At 41.0% G+C, this 18,803-nt stretch overlaps 1 protein-coding gene across 2 annotated transcripts in view; it reads right to left on the bottom strand.

Moving 5' to 3' along the window:
• Positions 1 to 18,803, bottom strand: part of BACH2 (BTB domain and CNC homolog 2) — a 388,486-nt gene that overhangs the window by 365,620 nt on the left and 4,063 nt on the right. The gene's annotated exons all lie outside the window — the stretch shown is intronic.

Here is an 18,803-nt window from a genome sequence, read left to right as displayed (position 1 = left end):
TAAAGCCAAATTTTAAACTCATTTCCAAGACAATTTAATAATTTATCTGCTTTTATATTTCTACTCTTACATATATGCCCAACAGAAACATACTGTGTGTTCACCCAAAGATATGTACTGGAATGTTCAACAGCAGTGTCATTCAGAATGGCAAGAAAACTGAAAACCATACAAATAGACAAACAGTGGTATATACATACAGTGGAATACTATATAGCACAGAGAATTTAAAAATCAACCATTATACGCAATGACATGAATGAATTTCACAACACTGAATGAAAGAAGCCAGACACGAAACAGTGCGTGCTGCATGATTCCATGTATATAAAGTTCAAAAACAGGCAAAGCTAACAGAATTACAGGTGTGCAATTCAGAGTAGCTCAGCACAGTAAAACTGAGCTAGAGAGTTTAATTCAGATTCAAGACTTTATCATTAATATGCAAGCCAGGCTTTTCTGCTTTCTGCTTCTATAAAATGGAGTCAACAGCAAAAATAAAATGACGTAACAGTGTACTTAATTTAGCAAAAAAAAAAAATGCTGATCACTGTTGTCTAAAATATTAAATGATACTATATTATTGAGAATTCTTTAAGTTATAAGATTGTATACAAATATAAGTATAAATGTAACTGGAAATACAGTATTACTAATTTTGCTATTTAAAGGACTTTCTAACAAAAATTTGCTGTTTAGTCGCTAAGTAGTGTCTGACTCTTCTGCAACCCCTGTGGACTATAGTCTGCCACACTCCTCTGTCCATGAGATTTTCCAGGGAAGAATACTGGAGTGTGTTGCTATTCCCTTCTCCAGGAAATCTACCTGATGCAGGGATTGAACCCACATCTCCAGCATTGCAGGCAGATTCTTTACAACTTGAGCCACCTGGGAAACTCTAACAAAGATATGCAACATTTATTCTACTCATACCTTATACTCCATCCTCCGACTCAGCTGACCTCTCTATTTTCTTGTGCTTTTTTATCTTTTCTCGCTTGTTTCCACTCAATCCCCTTCCTACCCCGCCATGCCCCTTTCCCTCTGCCCACTGGAATCTTACCCACTCTTGAGCACCCAATCAATGCACCCCTCCCTGCCATGGTGACATTTCTTTCCTTTTCCATTGAGTGCTTCCAAGTTCTTGGAAAAGAGTGTTGAATAGATATTTCTCTCTTTCTATGATATAACAAGTCATATGCTCATATCTTGTCTCCTCAGTAGGCTGGATCTTTTCCTAAAAGAAGGGACCTGTGTGATATATATTTTAATCCCCTTCAATACTCTGTACATTGCAGATATTAAAATGCTCGCTCTACCAATGCTCTTTTTGTGTGCTCAGGAAAGCAGGCATGTCTCAAAGCAGGGCAAAGGTGCAGACTGAGATTTCTTCTTTTGAGTAAGTGGATTCTGTCAGTGGTATCTCATCTCTAAAACTCTCTGCGTTAAGCTCTGATATTTTTCTCTGAGAGCTCTCAATCACTCTACACTTTAGAATCTAGACCAGCACTTTCAAAGAGAAATAAAACGTGAGCCACATACGTAACTTAAAATTTTCTAGTAGTCACATTTAAAAAACTAAAAAGAAACAGATAAAATTTAAAACATTTTTATACATATTGTCATTTCAATAGGTAAACAACATTCTTATTAAAGAGGTATTTTGTCTTTTTTGTACTAAATCTTTGAAATCCAGTGTATATATCATGGCACATCTTGACTTGGATCAGCCACATTTCAAGTGATCAAAAGCCACATGCAGCTAAGTGGCGACCATATTAAACAGCACAGACTAGACTGGAGTATGCGACTGCAAAGCATTCTGAAAAAAATCTAAGATCAGGTAAACTCTATATGGATATGCAGGACTCTTGCTCAACCTTGCTCTTAAAAGCTGAAGTATATACTTCAGACGTTTGTATCTTTACCAGCTATCAAGTTCACCATCAATCTCACGTCTCCTCAATATTTTAAATGGTGATCAAACATTCTAAAGTTCAGAAAAGTATGATAATTATTAAAAATAAATTTATAAATTACAAGTAATTTTGTACCTTGGACTGGCTTATTCATTTTATGTCTTACCAGAGCACTCAGCCCAGAGCTTTGAACATAGAAAGTTCTCAGTATATATTCATGATGAATGAATGAATAAATAAAGAAAACAAGCGAGCAAGCTTACAGAAAAAAGTCTAGCCTTCCACCTCCCAATTACTAATATGATAACCTGTGGTGACATCTATTCAAAATCATTTGTGGATAAAGAAATCGAAACTCAAAGACTCACACTAAGATGGAATTTAGATTTTGTTTAAGTCAGTTCCAGAAAAGGAGGGGAAACCCTGCTAAATTAAAATGAAAACTGGGTTATCATGCACTGAAGTTAATAAAGTACCTATAGTACCTTACATTTTATAAATCCATTTGTCATATCTTATCTTATCTAGATGACATATATCACCAGATAATATTTAAGCCAAATATCAATGTACAGTTTCTTTGTCCTACATGTTAAAAAAAAACAGATCTGGAAATATGCGCTTAAGCCAAGTAACTCATGGTTATATGGCCTTAAAAAACACATCTTTTATTCATGAGAAGTTTTCCCTATTCATTTTTGCCATACAGTAAAGCATATTTTATATCTGATTGTAAGTCATTTAAGAACTTCTTTATTTTGGAATCTTAAGACTATCATGCTAAGTATTAGTTTTACTGTGGACATCAAAAGAATAAATGACTAATTACATAAAGGGAAAAGGATGAAATGAATCATGGGTTCCACTTGAACTTAATCAGTTAAAAGGATGAGTAGCAAATCTTTAAGGAAAATAAGAAATGAGCTTAAATTAGTCATAATCTTTTGAGGAGGGGAAAAAGGTTCAACTATTTTACTTGATCTCAGGTTTAGTATCTAAAAGATAAAGGGCACTGTGGAGAATCACTATAAATACTCAAGACTTTGAAGGTTCCTATAAGGTCAAAATATGGAATATGCACAAGCAAAAAAAGTACAAAATTAATGTGATATGTTTTTATCATTTAAATGCCTCTTTTGAGCATTCTTAAGAGGTATTCAGAACCTTAATTCACTCTGTAAACTTTAAAGACTACAGAAGAAAAATTTGAATGAACTAATATAATTTTAAAACAAGAATCTCATCCTATATATTAAAAAAGAAAAAAAATCACTATTATATTATATTGTGATTGTTATAAGCTGCCCCAAGACATAAGTAACATTACATTTACTTTAGGGGGCAAATGGACAAAAAAATTTCAAACTAATTCAGCAACAAAAACTTGTTTGGCTTTATGTACATGTAACATACTCAGGCATTTATTTTCTGCTTTTTAAAAATTGAGATATAACTGACATACACCATTGTATTTGTTTCAGGTGGACAACAGTGACTTGATATTTGTGTGTGTGTGTACATATATAGATAGATAGATAGATACTGAAATGGGCTTCCCTGGAGGCTCAGTTGGTAAAGAATCATCTGCAGTGCAGGAGAACTGGGTTTGATCCCTGGGTTGGGAAGATCCCCTGGAGGAGGGCATGGCAACCCACTCCAGTGTTCTTGCCTGGAGAATCTCCATGGACAGAGAAGCCTGGTGGGCTATAGTCCATGAGGTCACACAGAGTCGGACATGACTAAACACAGCACATACTGTGAAATGATCACCCAAGGAAGTCTGGTTAATATCCATCACCACACATACTAAACAAATTTATTTTTTCTTATAAAATCTACTGTTTCAATAACTTTGAAATATAAAATACCTTATTATTAACTATAGTCACGGTTTTAAAATCAATAATGTCACATATGAACTGGTAATTTTCAGTTGAACATATACTTTAAATAAAATCACGGAATCCTAAGAATTACAAAGAAGGATCTTAGAAATGTTTAGGCCAGTGCCTCTCAAAATTTAATGTGTAAATGAATCCCCAGGGAAATCCTGATAAAAATACAGATGATGATTCCACATTTGTGGAGTGGGCCTGAGATTCTGCATTCTAACGTGCTCTGGATGACGCTGATGCTGCTGGGCCTGGAACCACACGTCAGGTACCAAGATCAGTCAAGCCTAAAGGAGAGCCCATAGCTTTTGTTTGGAAGTCTCCAGCCACTAGGAGCTGAAACTTGCCTCCACCAGCAGACACAGCAGGCATCTGACTTGTGGAACAACAGAGAAAGCTGATTTCCTCCTCTAATGACAGAAGATACCCTTTCTCTCCCTACATCTTCTCTTTGCCAAACTAAATATCCCCACTTCCTTGGCTACTCTTATAAGTGGCCAGTTTCCAGATCCTTAAACATCTTGATCACAGAGGATGCTCCATTCATGGTCAGTATCTTCCTTAAAATAGTCCCCAGGAATGGGGCACAGTATTCTGTACATGGGATAACCAGGCCTGGGAATAGCTGAGTAAAACCACTGCACAGTCCTATCTAAATGGGACAGCTCACTAAACGTGGCTCTGCGGAAATGTCACCTTCAGTAAGAAGCAAGGGCCACACTGCACTGGCAGCTCAGAGTCTTATAGGGAAACAAGTATCAAGCAGGTGTGCAAATTCTGTGCTTGAACAGGTTATTTTTTTTTTTTTAACTCAAATGTAGGAATTTACATTTATGCCTGCTAAATGTCACCTTGCTACTTTGGGTTTGGCATTTTCTTAGGTAATTTTAAAACAACAGATCAAATCAGAAATATTTTCAGAAAATAACAACTCACAAAATCTGTTTAAAAATGTATTATCTAATATGTAATAAGTATATGCATTTGCAAAAAATCCACACACAGTTAAAATAATAATTATTTTAAAAGAACATTCTTGGGACCATTATTCAGGCTAGAAAATAAAACATTTTGAGGACCCTAGAAGCCCCCAAAGAATTCCTTCCCTACCATATCCTACTCCATCACCTCTAGAGGTAACCATTACACAGATTTTTTTTTTTTTTTTTGCTGGCAATCATTGCCTTAATTTTCTTTACAATTTTAACGTCTATATGTACATCCCTAAGCAATCCACTTAGTTTTGCATGCTTTTGAACTTTAGATAAATGGAATCATTCTATATGCGTTCTTCTGTGTCTTGCTTTTCTCACTGGACATTACATTTCTAAGATTAACCCATACTGATGTATGCATTTTTGTTTAACAAACACTTACCTAGGATTTATTACATGCCAGTCACTCTCCTAATCATGCCACAAATATTAACTCATTTAATCTTCCTAACAACCCTATCAGGAAGACACTATCATTTATCCCCCTGTACAGGTAAGGAAACTGATAAGCTTAAGGAAACTGATGAGGTTAAGAAACTTGCCCAAGGTCACAAAGTAAGTGGGAGACCCAGATTTTGAACACAGGCAGAATCCTTGCTCTTAAACACATCTCGCACACCCTTCTGTATGTGGTGTTACTGACTCTTTTTTTTTTTTTTTTCCACAGCCAGTACCTCAATGGGTAAGTACAGCAAAATGAGTTAATTGAATACAATGTTGATGAGCATCTGGGTTGTTTCCCGTTTTTGCTCTTATTAGTCAATGTTTCTTTGAACATTCTTGTCAGTGTTTCCTTTTTTTAAAATTTATTTTTAATTGGAGGATAATTGTTTTACAATGTTGTATTGGTTTCTGCCATACAACAACATGTATCGGCTATAAGAATACATATATCCCCTCCCTCTTAAGCTGCCCTTCCACTACCACCACCCCCATCCCATCCCTCTAGGCTGTCATAGAGAATCAGGCTGAGCTGAGTTACCCTGCAATTTCCCATTAGCAATCTGTTTTACATATAGTAACATATATATTTCAATGCTACTTTCTCAATTTGTCCCACCCTCTCCTTCTCTCCACCGTGTCCAGAAGTCCGATCTCTACATCTGAGTCTCCATTCCTGCCCTGCAATCAGGCTCATCAGTACCATTTTTCTAGATTCCCTGTATATGCATTAATATACGATATTTGTTTTTCTCTTTCTGACTTACTTTACTCTGAATAACAAACTCTAGGTTCATCCACCTCAGTTCAACTAACTCAAATTCGTTTCTGTCTATGGCTGAGTAATATTCCACTGCAGGATTCTCAGGGCTCAATGTTAAAGAACCCACCTGCTAAGCAGGAGACGAAGGTTTGATCTAGGTTGTGAAGATCCCTGGAGAAGGAAATGGCAATTCACTCCAATATTCTTGCCTGGGAAATCCCTGGACAGAGGAGCCTGGTGGGCTAGAGTCCATGGGGTCGCAAAGAGTCAGATGTGACTTACTGACTTAACAGCAGCAACAAATATCCCATTGTACATTATGTACCATAACTTCCTGATCGATCTTGAAGCACATGAGTAAGACTTTTTCCAAAATGTGTATCTAGGAGTAAGAATGCTAAATTGTACTTGGTTGAACTTGGTTCAGTAATAAACTGTTCTTTAACGTAATTGTATCAAGTTATACTCCTACTAACTATGTACAAGACCTTCCAAGCATGCACATCCTCACCAACACTTGGTTATATCACATATGTAAACGTCTGCAAATCCAGAGAGAGTGTATGGTGTGTTACTGTAATTTTATTTAGCATACATTATTCAACTAGCCATTTGGGTTTCTTTAATGAAGTGCTTGTTCAAGTTTATGAATGTACAGTATCATTTTTCTACTGGGCTGTCTGGCTTCTTCTTACCAATTCATGCGTTCTTTACATATGCTGGAACATTACCACAGATGTCCCACAAATATCACCAACCACCTTGGGCTTGTTTTCTTACTCCTCATGTTTTAATGAACTGAAGTTCTATTCACATTTTTTCAAACAATTCAAGTGAAGGCCTCTTCATACATTTTAACTTTTTTGTAAGAATTTTCTAGGTCTGCACTTAAAGAGTCCTTCATATCCCTTCATTAATTACGTCTTAAGAAGGTCTTACTTGGGAATGGTCAGGAAAAGTATGCTGACAATGACTGATATGGAACAATAAAACTGATGAACCTGACATCTATAAGATCTCGAAGGATATCAGCTAGGTAATTAGGACCATTTCAGCAAATCCCACAATCATGTTAAGGACATAAACAGATTCAACTCCTCCTGTTAAGGCCGTCCTGACATCCAATCTTTGCCAGCTCTCTTTTCTTCCAACTCCAACCACACTTACCTCGACTATTCATCCTGGCCCTTGATCACATCTTGCTGTTTGCACTGTACTTCAAATGCTTCATGCTTATACATGTGATCTCTGGAAATACTAACTTCCCTACCACCTGGGACCATGCTTTCTACTGGGTCCGTATTCCACACACCATAACCTGGGCTTAACAGAGTTCCCTGCAAAGAGCAAGCCCCTTGACAAGTAATTCTCTATTTGCACAGTAAGTAAATTTAGGACAAATTAAGAGAACTTCAGAGCCAACAGATATAACACATACGTTAGGAAACTGTACAAAATAAAAACATAAGTTAGTTAGAGAGATATCTAACAAAAGTTGAGCTAGAAGAAAACACTGATGGAATATATATCTGAAATGGTAGCCTGGGAACAGATTGTAAAGAGCTTTAAAGGCTCTTCTGAGGATTCTGAGTGTTTTCTATGGACAGTGAGAAGCCACAAGTGATTCTTAAGAGACAGTCAGTAAGTTCATTCATTCAACAAATACATGCGTAATGAGTAGCCCTGTAGCCCTGTAGTGTAACTTTTCCAGGCCCCTGGACTTGCACAGTGATCAAAGAAGGCAAAGACCCCAAAGTCTGGAGCTGATTTCATAGAGAGGGAGACAGATGGACAAGCAACCTCATATATAAGAGGTCAGAGAGTGATAAGAGCCTCAGAGAAAAGGAAGGAGAAGAGTGGGTACCTGGAAAGGAGGGTGGTCCCCCCACTCCACAGGGGTGGGGAAGGGCTCTCTGTGGGGCAAGAGACAGCCCAAGGTCGCAGAGGGAGCCTGGGCATCCCCGGGATCTCCTGCCAGTTCCCCCGGACCTACCAGGCTCCGTGGGCATTTCAACAGCTAGAGGGCAAGCTGATGATCCCCATCCTCTTTCACACCCTGAGTTCTGAGCCTCTTCCTCCCCTGAGTACTCCCCAACCACCCATCCTATCCAGAGGCCTTTCTCGCCCCATCAGGATTCTCCAGCTCAAGGCTGGTGGAAACATCATCCCAACACCTTGTTCTCTTCGGCTGATTTCCCCAAGCTCAGGACTACCTCCTCCTAATCACTTTGCCAGCAAAGATCCGTACAGTCAAAGCTATGGTTTTTCCAGTAGTCATGTACAGATGTGACAGTTGGACCATGAAGAAGGCTGAGAGCTGAAGAATTGATGCTTTCAAACTGTGGTGTTGGAGAAGACTCTTGAAGAGTCCCTTGGACTGCAAGGAGATCAAACCAGTCAATCCTAAAGGAAATCAACCCTGAATATTCACTGGAAGGACTGATGCTGAAGCTGAAGCTCCAATACTCTGGCCATCTGATGTGAAGAGTCGACTCCCTGAAAAAGACCCTGATGCTGGGAAAGACAGAGCAGGAGAAGGGAGTGACAGAGGATGAGATGGTTGGATGGCATCACCAACTCAATGGACAGAAGTCTGAGCAAACTCCAGGAGATAGTGAAGCAGAGGGAAGCCTGGCGTGCTGCAGTCCATAGGGGTCACAAAGTGTCGGATATCACTTAGGGACTAGACAACAACCTACTCCCCTGGATTCTGAAGTCACAGCCTCCTTTGAGTTTTTTCCTGGATCTTCAGAATCCAGCCTCCTTCCCAAGATGTATTCTTAGACACAGGCGGGAAGCCAGTGCACGCTCCCTGTCCAATTCCCTTCTTGTCTGAATGACCCCTCCCAGAAATCAGCTCTGGGAAGAGATAGCAACAGGAGCACCCAGAGCCGCTGTGGGGCCTCCATAAGCAAGAGACCAGGGTCAGGGAGGGGGTGGTGTTGGTGCTCATGTGTCCACGTACGTACAGAGTGTGTGCATATGTGCGCACATGCCTGGGTCTGTCTAGGAATGATGTGAGAAAGCATGTGTGCAGGCAGGCAGGAGCAGAAAGAATCTACAAGAACAAACGAGAAGAGGTGTGTGCTCACATAGAGAAAGAAATGTAAAGACTTGGCAAGAGAGAGGAAGAACACGAGGCAAAGAAAAGAAATGCTACCGGGGAGCAAGACACCAGGGTAAAGAGAGCAAAGGGAGGCGTTAAGTATTAAAACTAAAAAACGCTGAGAAGATGGCAAGGAAAAACAAGAGCCATCTAGAATGAACTGTGAGAGAGGCAAGACTGACACAAATTTCAACTAGTAACCTTCTCATTTTGCGCTTCTCTTTAAAGCGTTTGGTATTTCCCAGATCAAGGCTAACATAGCAGGTAAGACGCAAAGGCCACTGGCTCTAGTAACTAGGAAACTAGTGATGCAACATTTCTAAAGATGAAGTGTTCAGGAAGAAAAAAAGCTGTATAAAGGTAAATGTAGGTGCTGATTTCATAGTCTAGAAATTCAGTTGCTTTCACTACAGAATGCAAAAAGGAAAGGCCCTGGGGTAAGACCTCTGTGGTCTTACCGAGCTAAGATAGCGATCTCTGATGGTCTGGCCAAACTGCAGGCAAAACAAACCAAAACTGAACAGCAAAATAAGAAAGCGCCCACAAATAGACGCAAGCAGAAAGGCTGCAACTTACAAAAACACACCTAAACTCCCTGTGATTCTCAGGGTCTGCGGGTCTCAGCCCTTCAGCCCTGGAAATGGGGCAGCACCGTCCTTCCTGCGTAACTGCTCCTTCTCACTCGGCCGTTTCCCCTGACTCGCATTTTCTGTTACCCTTCCTCTTGGATTCCTCTGACGATGACTCACAGGGCAATCAGCCAGTCATCGGTCCCACAACCCTCCACAACAGACGCTGTGGACAAGGCTGGCAGCTTGGTGGACCAGAGTCCGGACCAGTTTTTTCCTTTCTCTGTTCAGGGAGGATTTGCTTTTCAGCCACATTTCCCTCAAAACACAGCCCCGCCGGGAGATGCTTACTGCACAGATTTCTGAACGATGAAATGATCTGAGTTTGGCAACTTGGTCATAACGAAACTAAAAACAGTAAGATGAAAAAACAATAGTGTGATCATCACACCTACAAAAAACAACTTTAAACTTGGGTGAAATCAAGAGATCAGAAAAAAAAAAAGCTCAAACTAATATTTTCCAACCTTTCACTAACAGCTAGGGCTAAAACCACATGTTTTGAAGGTCTTGCACTGTGTTATTATTAGAAGTCACAATTCTATTGATACTGATGAGTCATTTGTATCGGCGGAAACCAAGAACTTCCATCAACATCATGTTACACACAGTCACTGTGGCTTGGCTTTTTCTTTATTACTGGTCAAAGCTCCTTCAGAATGCTTATTGAAGCTAAAAAAAAAAAAAAAAAAAAATGGAGGTAAACTCCACAAGGGTGTATAAAGCTTTCCTTTCCCTAGCTGATCTCACTTTAATCAGCTTTCTCAAGATAAGTTTAGGATGCGCTGATCAACTTGTATCTGCAAAAGGAAGTTTATTTATAAGCCTCAAAAAAAGTAACATTTTCACTTTCTGATGAAAATAAGCAGAACTGAACTCCAAAAACAGCGAAACCATTTCTGAAAACACATGCCAGCTTTAAAATGACCCGAGGTCAGGTTTGAGTTTTTTTTAACCTTAATAACATGCCACAGATACAAACAAAATCTGTCGTTACTTAAGGACTTGAACCACATAAAACAAAGTGGGGCTGGCTGCTGAACACCTCCTGCCCACTGCCCCGGTCCGGGCACACACTCTTCCCCGACACGCAGAGAAGTGGCTCAGGTCTGGGTTACACCAGGAAAACCTCAGTTAACTGTTCAGAAGAGTTCCCTCTGGTGCTAAGGAGGAAATAACAGCAGAGTCCCCTTTCTCTTGCTCTCATCCCCACTCCCCTCTCCCTATAAAGAGCCCCAGAGAATTAAAAGGAAGTAAAAAATCGGTTTTCTTTAGGGGCTTCCCAGAAATACTGTGATGCTCACACAGTCACCAAGGTAGAAATATGCCCAGTTTTCTACCCTGGGGAAATAAAAGCTCTGTCTGGTTGCTGGAGGGAGAAGGGAACCCAGCTCGGCAGCAACCACAGATCTGAAAATAGTCTCCCCGCAGCGAAATGGTCGAGGTGCTCTCCAAGGCGGCGCTGGTGCTGTGGGCCGATCACAGTGGGGCCAGCTGAGGGCTCAACAGCTGCATGAGTCAGCACGCGCGACTGCTAGGAAACTGCTGACATGCTAAATGGCTCTCGCAGACAGAAGGCGCACACACCTACCCGGCAAAAACAAAAACAAGGTCCATGCAAATCGACAAACAGGAACCTCTCTCCCCTCACAGCTCCTATTTTCCAAGGTTAAACCCCGAACAGACACAGAGCAGAGATGCTGATGCTCAAAAAGCAGTGGTGACAACTAATAATACTGAAGAGTGGTAATAAACAATTCACTCTCCGTGTTGTGATGTGGGGAACAGCTGCACTCAAATCTCACGAGCCAGTTCATTTTAACCAGTTTTTAACTGGATTTAACTGCTTTTCCTCCCTTCTGACAAAAATCAAAATAGTTGCCCGATCGACCACAAAAACTGGTAACAGACAAGCACAGTTCCTGTTTTTCAGAGGGGACTTACTTTCAAACCCACAATGCAGAGATGTTTAACACAAGTGGAAATTTAAAATTTATTGTTTGATGTGGGAGCTTAAACCTGTACACGAATTCGGATCCCACGAACGTCCTGGTGTAATCACATCTCAGGCTAGGTCCTATATATCTTTTCACCTCCTTTCTCTCACTTAATACCAGACCCAAAACTCCAGAGGAAAAGGGATTATTCGGAACTCAGAACACATCATCCCACACAGAAACACCACGATGTTTAGGATATCCCATGAAGGTTGTCTCAAATTTAAAATTCAAGTCAGAGGTTACATTTGTAGTTTTGAAAGAGAAAATAATGCTATAACAATAGTTCCAAAGCCAATTAAAAACTAAAGAAAACATTATTGAGTGACTGAAACACCTAATTAGAGGCAGTCTTCTAGGTGAGGCTTTCGGACTTCGTGCAGTTTCACTCTGGTTCTCCAATATGACCTTTCGTGGTTAATTCTCCTATTATGCCATAACATTTCATCAGGAAAATCTTTTATCAGCTATGAGTTTCAATTTTGTTGCTGTTGTTCCAAAAAATTCACCAAGAGTTGGAACAGAAAGAAAAAGAAGAGCTACAGAGAGAGGGTACTAGAGAGAGGAGACCAGAAAGAAATGGCGTCATGGACAGAGAAAGGCACAGAGGCAGTACTAAACAGAAGACAGAAGACGAGTACGAATTAGGGAGAGGTCCCCCTATAGACAGTGTACTGCAGCTACCCAAGAGATCAGACCCCCAGAGCATGAAAGATGAGTGCTGGGCATTTCCACAGACTGACACTAGATGGCGCCATCAACTCAACATAGCATGGTTGCTGGAGGAGTCTGCATGGGGGAGGGGTAGAATGGAAGCCAGTTCAGACTCATCACGACTGGGTGTTCAGAAGGCAACACGTCTATCTAAAACGGACTTTTGGACTCAGAGGGAGAGGGAGAGGGTGGGATGATTTGGGAGAATGACATTCTAACATGTATACTATCATGTGAATTGAATCGCCAGTCTATGTCTGTCGCAGGATGCAGCATGCTTGGGGCTGGTGCATGGGGATGACCCAGAAAGATGTTCTGGGGAGGGAGGTGGGAGGGGGTTCATGTTTGGGAATGCATGTAAGAATTAAAGATTTTAAAATTTAAAAATAAAAAAAATTAAAAAAAAAATTTTTTTTAAATGAAAAAAAAAAAATAAAAAAAAAAATAAAAGCAGCCGGGTTAGGATTTCCCTGGTAGTCAGGTCGTTAAAACTCAGCGCTCCCAACGCAGAGGGCACAGGTTCTATCCCTGGTCAGGGAACTAAGATCTCACATGCCCAAACAATAAAAATGTAAAAAGCATGATTTCATTAAACAGTCAGCCTCTCCAAATGTCCAGTTGTCACCACCAGTCATGCTCATAGCATGGGGCATGTCACTTTTGAAATAGACTTACCAACTCAATTTTTAATCAATAGAAGTGTAGGGTGGGGAGGCAGATGGGTGAAATCCATTCTCTCTCTCTTTTTTTTTCTTTTAAAATTCAACATTTAAGGATAATAGAGTATTTCAGGTTCACTGCTACTGACTAACTGACAAAAATTCCTAGTTATAGATCAAGTGGTTTTCCCCTGAACCTCCCTTTAAATGTCAAATAACACACCATCTTGCTACCCGGGTTGATGCAATCAGATCGAGTGTCTGGCAAGAGAAAGGTGATGCTTTCTGACAAACGTATTATCCCATTAAAAATCATCTGCTCTTCATATTTTTAATACTACTGTGGTTTATACATTCTAATCTGCTTGTCCATATTCTGTCTCCACGGTTGGATTTATATACAGCCCTCTCTTTACTCGGAAATTTCCTACCATCACCAGGTTACCAGTGTCTGAGATTCTGCTAGCCCCATCGCTAGGGTTTTTTACTTCTTTCACTTTATCTCCTATTCATAAGCTGATGTTTCAGAAAGAAGTAATACACTAGGTTGTTGCTGCTCGATCCCTGGGTTGGGAAAATCGCCTGGAGGAGGCAACCCACTCCCGTATCCTTGCCTGAAGAACGCCATGGAGAGAGGAGCCTGGTAGGCTTCAGTCCATGGGGTCCCAAAGAGTCGGACACAACACTCCCCAGCTAAACAACAACAAAAGACAGTTTTCATAAAATCCTTTTCTGAGATTGGTTTTGAAAGGGAAGGAGGGGACTGGTTAAGTGCACTGGCTGGCCTAAAGGGAGCAGAGCAGAGAGTGAAGTCAGGATAGAAAGCGGACACTGGGAGGACTAAGAGCAAGCCTTGCATGGCTTCCTTACAGTGCGGTCGAGATCATCACCCCAATGCCAATCTTCTCAAGGAGGTACATGAAAAGGGTTAACTCTAAGTAAGTCTACATTTTCCACTTGCTGAACGGGTAATAATATCTTTTATAGTTAATTTCATTTTTTTCCACAGTTTGACTCTTCAGGGCTCATTCATTTGCATAATATGGAAGCCTGAACCTCTATAGATGTTCTACAAATCAGTGCAAGTAATTCTCACACTAAATCAGCAGCTTTAATTTAAGCTCATCATTGTTTGCATAGAAATCTTTATGCACTCATCTGCTTGATTTTTTTAATCACGTAAAACCTCCAACAGTGACACACTAAGCATCTCCCCATTTAGCCATCTCCAAAATTTGAACTAAATACTGAAAAATAAGCACAGTACAGTCATATGCTTGATCATTTCCCAAATTGAGCTTCAAGCATATGCTTAATGTTCCAGCAGCTCCAAGGATAATGCCACTTGACTAAAGATGACAACTTGGACGTCCAGCCCAGGACACAGCTGAGTCAGCATTCTAAACAGTCACCCTGCAAACCCAGGGCAATCAGGGTCACTACCAAACCAACTGCCTAGCGGAGTCCTTTAAAATCATTCAAATCTCCTGTTGACAGTTGCAACATGCTAATCTGGCAAGATAATCTCTTCCTGAAATTGACTAGAATGGAGCAAAGGTTACCTGTTTTTATCTGTTACTAGCAGCTAATATTTCTCATTAGGAACTCTGATGGAATTGGTTCTGAATGAAATACTTACTCCTCAGTAGGGAAAAAAAAAAAAAGAAAAGAAAGAAAGCTATAAACAAATTCTTCACATAGCAAGAGGGTAGGAGCATGAGTTACAGAAAAACCCTGGGAACAGAGTCATAGGATTCATGTTCTAATTCTTCCTGTGTCTTGACATGTTATCACTTCCATCCTCTGAATCTTCAGACGGACACTGAGAACTGAGGAATGCAATTATCAGAAAGTGAGTTAGGTGAAAGGAGAAAGACAAAGGATGCATTCACCCAGGCTCACTGAGAAATTATTTTTCAATTTTATCTTTCAGATAGATGTCAATAAAATATCCAATAGAGTGAGATGGCCTATATTTCCACTTCTGAGATGTGACGGAGCAAAAAGGAAGAGGGGGTGCAGACCAGCAGGTGGTTAAGAGAACAGGTTCCAGCATCAGACACCTCATGTCCAAACCCAACTCAGCCACTCATTAGCCAAGTGACATCCGTGCCTCAGTCTTTAACGATCACACCTGCCTCTGGATGGTTATATGAATTAAATAGTTAATGTGAAAAACACATAAAAGGCTCCCAACACAGGTTAGCTCTCATAGGAAAAAAAGAAAATAGAGGAGTTTTAGCACATAATAAGTCAGTCTGTTTTACACAGATGCTGTCTGCACTCCTAAATTGTGCTAAAAACAGTCTGTATAATCAGCCTGGGTCTGCAGAGGCTGGAGACCCTACCAGGGACAGGCAGGGGCTTCTGATCAGCTGGACTCTCATTTTCACTCAAGCCCCTTGCCCCCAGGCCCACGCATATTAGACAACTGGGAGGGCATGCCTGCAGCTTCTAATCACTCAAATATTGTCAAAATGACCCTCAACATGCCCAAAATAAGAATGCTAACTTGCATTTTTTTTTTCCCAGCAGCGAAACAAACAATATTCTTGGCAATTAATTCTGTTTTTATCAGGTTCTAAAGACACAGGTAAATAAATCAATTCTGGACTCTGTATACAGGAACTATTATTGGCCAAAATGACTCAACAGGTTATACCATGGTTTATGCAATATTCCAAAGGGCCACAGATAGGAGTGAATTAGTAGGCTTGGGAGACTTGTTGTTGTTCAGTCGCTCAGTAATGTCCAACCCTTTGCGACCCCATGGACTGCAGCATACCAGGCTTCCCTGTCCTTTATTGTCTCCTGGAGCTTACTCAAACTCATGTCCATGGAGTCGGTGATGCCATCCAACCCTCTCATCCTCTGTCATCCCCTTCTCCTCCTGCCCTCAATCTTTCGCAGCATCAGGGTCTTTTCCAATGAGTCAGCTCTTTGTTCACATCAGGTGGCCAAAGTACTGGAGTTTCAGCTTCAGCATCAGTACTTCTAATGAATATTCAGAACTGATTTCCTTTAGGATGGACTGGTTGGATCTTCTTGCAGTTCAAGGGACTCTCAAGAGTCTTCTCCAACACCACAGTTCAAAAGCATCAATTCTTCAGCGCTCAGCCTTCTTTACAGTCTAGGGAGACTGGGGGAAAACTAGCTAGTTTCAGACAGGTTCAGATGGCAGCTGACTCCAAAATTCCTTGGGCAGGGCTGCCCCAACCTCCCAACCAGGTCACGTCCCTCCAATACATCCTCCAGTGCATATAATACCTTTCCTTCTCAGAGTCTGCAATAAGTCATCTGTGGCTATCTGATAAATGTCATCCTTCCTACTAGATGGGGTGCTTCATGAGGTCAGGGCCGGGATGGGGTTTGCTCTCCCAAAGCATCATGTTCACCTAGCACTACATCTGCCATGTAAGGGATACTTAATATCTGTTTAGTGAATGAATGAGCCACTTGCCTCTAAAGAATGTCATTTCTGGACACCTGGCCCATCTTATGCCATCCATGAGCTCCCGGTAATTAGGAGAATACAGGATGGGAATAATATAAAACCTGCCTATAATCTGTAGATCCTGGGAGACTAGGCAAACTCACTGAGCAGCACCTTGACTTTGTTTTTCTATGTATAAGAACAGGAATAGCCACACTGGGCTCTCCCAGCTTTAAACTCCAAAGTCTAAGCCTTCTATGGGGTAGACACATGCGGCCTGAGGAAACTCCTGAAGCATCCACAGAAAGTGGCGAGGGAGAGACAAAAGGATGGAATAAGACTGGAGTTTTGACAACGGACTTGGAAATGCAGAACGCTTCCCTCTGCACTAGCTGGAGTTTGTCCACATGCCAGCTGTAGGCTTGGGAATAAATGAAGATAATCACCATGAGAAGTATGGGAAAACTGGAAATAGGAGGATGGCAATGCTTGGGAAAAGGGAAGGTGAAAGCTGACACAAGCAGGAGAGGGGACCAGTAACCAGGCAGCCACGGGCAGGGGCATCAGTGCCGCGTCCTCCTGCCACCAGGAGCGGAGCACAGAGGTCAGGGAGGCAAATGACACATCTCAGAACCAAAGGCCAATTTATAATCAGGCTGAGGAACAAAAGGGAAGTTAACCAGGGTAATATGCTGGAGAAGCCGTGATTACGAGGTCACTAGGGAAGACTGAGAGACATTTTGGCTGTAATTCCAATGACGAGGATGAAGAAGTACGTGAAATGCTTTCAGATTGGGAAGATTTATTATTTTGGAAAAAAGTAGCTCAAGGAAAAACAAAAGCAACATTCCTGCCTGATTTTTGAAGTAGTGCCACTGGTAGGACCGGGTTCAATTTCCATATTCTTTAGAAAAGAAATGGTCCTTGAAAAGGACACACTGGTGCTTCTGAGACTTCCAGCTTTAGGGAAGCTGAGTAGCATGCTGATGGTGAGAGTAAGTTTCAGTCTTAGAGAAACTGACACTTGAAATTAACAAGGGGAAAAAAAAGGTTGGGGGTAGTAAAAACCTTAAATTGACAAAGAAAGAATTACTTTTCTATTAAATATCACCACAGACCCAAAAAAAAAAAAAAAGATGAGTAATAATTCTGGGCAATCTGAGTTTACAAAATGTTTAATTTACAGCAGGTTTCAGTTTTGACTTGAACAATGTGTAAATATTTACATGAAATTTAAAAACAGGACAAGAATAGGTCATATGCTGTCATTGGCAATCCAGGAGCGATTTTCTATCATTCCAAAGGCCTTGGTACTGCTTTCCCTAACACGGCTTCAGCTCTGCCGAAAGCTTCTTTTCTTCTCCAGAGTAATGCCAGTTTTTGCAACCAGCCCTGACTTCTGAACTGCCTGTGCCTCTGAGAGGGTCCTATGTCACTGGAACCTTCCTGACACGGAAAGGAGACAGGGAGGCAGATGCAGTGCTTGCTGTATGAGTCACAGATGTTGACAGATTATGTTGCATCTTACATTGTTCCCTATTCCTTGTACTCTAGGGTAGAGCCTGGGTTCTCTGCGTGCTCTGACCCCCAACGCCATGCCCAGTCATTGACTCTGGGCTAGACTGTGTATACAAGACAGGGAAATAACCTTTAGACAGTCAGGGCAATACACACTGCCTTCTGATGAAATCCTTTCCAATGAGAACCTTTCTCTTCTGTAGAATGGGCACAATGCCTGCTTCTCAGGGTTGCCTCGATGAGTCAAGGAAGGAAACGAGGAGTCCATGTTCAGGGAAAGGAGTCAGCACTGTTTCTGGCACATGGTGAACATTCAACAAATCACAGCTATTGTTTTAGTGGGTGCTGGCAAATGTCAAATTCTCCTGGAGGAGTCCTCAGGCATTAAACAGCCATGTTACCTGATCTGGTCAATAACAATTAAACAGAGGGCAGGTGACCCAAAGAAATAGATTATTTACCTGCGGAGTATTATACGGTGCCCTTGGTATTAATTATATGGCCTTTCACATTGTATTCTCTGTTAAAAAGAAAGCTATCAATCCCTGAGTGGGACTCAGTGTTGATTTCATTTGATTCAGTTTGGGGTTTTTTCCCTTTTTCAATTTTCCTGACCACAGTTAACCATTCACTTGGGGTAGACTCAAAAATCATCTACGATCTGTCAGGCCTTTAGAAAATAGACAAAAACAGAAATATTAAACAGTAAGATGTTCTAGCTCACTCAGTAATGGGCA

The sequence above is a fragment of the Ovis aries genome, chromosome 8 (genome assembly GCF_016772045.2).
Source record: "Ovis aries strain OAR_USU_Benz2616 breed Rambouillet chromosome 8, ARS-UI_Ramb_v3.0, whole genome shotgun sequence".
Lineage (NCBI taxonomy): Eukaryota > Metazoa > Chordata > Mammalia > Artiodactyla > Bovidae > Ovis > Ovis aries.
This window is presented reverse-complemented; position numbering and strand designations above follow the sequence as displayed.